Here is a 3360-nt window from a genome sequence, read left to right as displayed (position 1 = left end):
GATCTTTAATTTCCTTCTTCAGAGACTTGACGTTTTTGTCAAACAGATCTTTTATTTGCTTTGTTAGAGTCACACCAAGGTATTTTATATTATTTGTGACTATTGTGAAGGGTGTTGTTTCCCTAATTTCTTTCTCTGCCTGTTTATCCTTTGTGTAGAGGAAGGCCTCTGATTTGCTTGAGTTAATTTTATATCCAGCTACTTTGCTGAAGTTGTTTATCAGGTTTAGGAGCTCTCTGGTGGAATTTTTGGGGTCACTTAAGTTTACTATCATATCATCAGCAAATAGTGATAATTTGACTTCTTCCTTTCTAATTCGTATGCCTTTGATCTCCTTTTGTTGCCTAATTGCTCTGGCTAGGACTTCAAGTACAATATTGAGTAAGTAGGGAGAGAGTGGGCAGCCTTGTCTAGTCCCTGATTTTAGTTGGATTGCTTCAAGTTTCTCTCCATTTAGTTTGATGTTGGCTACTGGTTTTCTGTATATTGCTTTTACTATGTTTAAGTATGGGCCCTGATTTCTGATCTTTCCAAGACTTTTATCATGAAGGGATATTGGATTTCGTCAAATGCTTTCTCAGCATCTAATGAGATGATCATATGTTTTTTTCTCTAGTTTATTTATATAGTTAATTATGTTGATGGATTTATGAACATTGAACCATCCCTGCATTCCTGGTGTGAAGCCTACTTGATCATGGTGGATGATCATTTTGATGTGTTCTTGGATTCAGTTTGCAAGAATTTTATTGAGTATTTTTGCATCAAGATTCATAAGGTAAATTGGTCTAAAGTTTTCCTTCTTTGTTAGGTCTTTGTGTGGCTTAGGTATAAGAGTAATTGTAGCTTCATAGAACGAATTGGGTAGAGGACCCTCTGTTTCTATTTTGTGGAATAGTTTGAGGAATATTGGTATTAGGTCTTCTTTGAAGGTCTGATAAAACTCTGCACTAAACTCAGCTGGTCCTGGGCTTTTTGGGGTTGGGAGACTATTAATGTCTGTTTCTATTTCATTAGCAGATATGGGAGTGTTTAGATCGTTGATCTGATCTTTATTTAACTTTGGCACCTGGTATATTAATTGATGGTAAAGCTTTCTTTTAAATGGGTTAGTAGTGAGCATTGCACTTTAAACTTGCTTTTGTCTATTTTTGCCCTTATATAAACTTTCAGGTACTTCATTGAGATATGAAGAGCTAGGGCTGTAACACCTCTAGATAGTGAGTTTATGTCTTTTCTGGATTTAGTTATTCCTGTGCTGGGGGATTTGGAAATCTTGTGTATGCTAGGTTCTACCAATGAGTTACATCCAAGTCCAGAAATGTAATACTTATAATCACTCACTGCTGTGGTATATACAATCTATTCTTCTAAATTATTTTCTTTAGAATACTAATGTTGTTATTTGTATTGAAAAAAATAATACACAAACTGTGGAGTCATAAGGCCAGTCAATGATTTATCTCCATATAAACTTTGTCCAAATCCTTTGAAACTAGGTTCGGCCATCTTTCCCTCTGTAAAAGATGCACTCACACGCTTAACCTTTCTGCATTGCACAACATGAGTTGGCCTTTTTATATGTACAACTAAAATTTGAAATCATGTAGAAATTTCAGACTTTTATATCAATAGCAACTATGTTTTTCCTGTAAAATGAAAGAAAATAGTTATACTTATGTATTTAGCATTGATGAGTTACGTATAAGTTTGTTCAAGGCTATTTTACCACAGCAGGTAGACTGAAGCCACCGTGTAAACTGTTTATAGATATTTCAAGTACCAGCACATTATCTTGTGAGTAGTTCTGACACATCTGGGGAGACATATTCCTCTTTTACCCTCTTAAATACCTCTCAACTCAACAGCATCACTTTCTTTATTCAGGTAAAATAAGAAACAGACTGCCCAGTGCTTTGCTAAAAATAGGCCTCGGTACAAACAAAGTCATTTTATTGCCACACAAATTGTCTTAATTGTTTCTGACTTTTTAACTACCTCATGACTTCATTTTCCAGCCTTTGGTCATTCTTTCCCTTCATCTTCTAAACCTTGGCAAATTCTCTTCATATTTCTTAGGCTGGAAAACTAGAGAACATGGGTGTAGCTTTAGCAGGCAAAGTATTTGAAAGGATGATGCATGGCAACTTGCTTCTTCTCTCAGCGTGGACACCTTGAAGCAGAGTTCTGGGTCAGAGAGCAGCCTCTCTCAACTGCTCCCCAGTTCATTTTTTGGCCTGATCAGAAGATGAAAGTGGAGTTCCATCTTAACTGGGATCTTGTACAAGACCGCCACAGGCCTATCAGTATCCTTTTACTGCTAGACCATTTAAGAAATCTCAGAAACGATATTGTGCCAGGGTGCTGTAACAAAATTCCACAGGCAAGGTGATGTAATCAACAAAACACAGTTTTGAAAGTACTTGGAGGCTGGGACATCCAAGATGAGAATGAAGTCTTTCAGGTCCAGGTGAGAACCTACTTTGTGTGAGCAAAGTGTTCACTCTTTGTCCTGCCATGAGAAAAAGAAGAGGAGATGCAAGAAGCAGGTGCATCATGTATGTTTGAGATCTGACCCGATGAAGCAGATGACATTACAAAATAAGTTTCACATTCATTGCCCTCTTATGGACCATCTACCTGAATACAGGCCTGAGTGTCAGTGTTTCAACATTGCAGTTGGGTGAGGAAGACATCAATAATGTTCTCAGCTTATACTGCCCAATCCATGATGATGTTTATTCCATCCATACACCTGAACTGCCAAGACTTGTATTCATTCTAGTATCCACTCTAAAGTCTAAAATAGCCTTATCTAATGCTCACCTTCTAATCCAGAATACTCAAGGTATACTTTATTTGGGTCAGAATTCCTCTTGAGCTATGAAAATTTAAAACTATGTAAGTTGTTGGACTTCCAAGGATGCATATTATAACAAGGAATGGGATAAGCTTTGCCATCCTCAGTGGCAGGAAGAAAGAGGTTATGTGCCTCAAGCAAGTTCATAACATGGGAAGGAAAGTTCCTTTGACACTTCAAGCTACAAAGTTTGTCTCTTGGGCTTGAAGTCCAAATTTATAGCTCTTAGCTTGTTTGTGAGTTCTGGCCCCACAACTATTGAGGGGAATCTCTGTCCCAGAGGCACCTTGTAAGGACAGTATGCACACAGCTCCCTTCCAAGGTCATTCTCTCTAAAACCAAGAAGACAATCTGGTACCCTGGGCTTGTGGTGTGAGTGGGGGTCTTGTGTGTTTCCTAGTCAACTCCAGGGTCATCTTCCCCTTTTGTTGAAGAATGGTGTGCATTCATGGCCCTCCAGAATTCAGGAAGTCTGACAACCTCTCTTTCTCCATCCCATC

The sequence above is a fragment of the Mastomys coucha genome, unplaced genomic scaffold (genome assembly GCF_008632895.1).
Source record: "Mastomys coucha isolate ucsf_1 unplaced genomic scaffold, UCSF_Mcou_1 pScaffold2, whole genome shotgun sequence".
Taxonomy (NCBI): domain Eukaryota; kingdom Metazoa; phylum Chordata; class Mammalia; order Rodentia; family Muridae; genus Mastomys; species Mastomys coucha.
The sequence above is the reverse complement of the archived record's forward strand: the minus strand, read 5'-3'. Positions refer to the sequence as shown.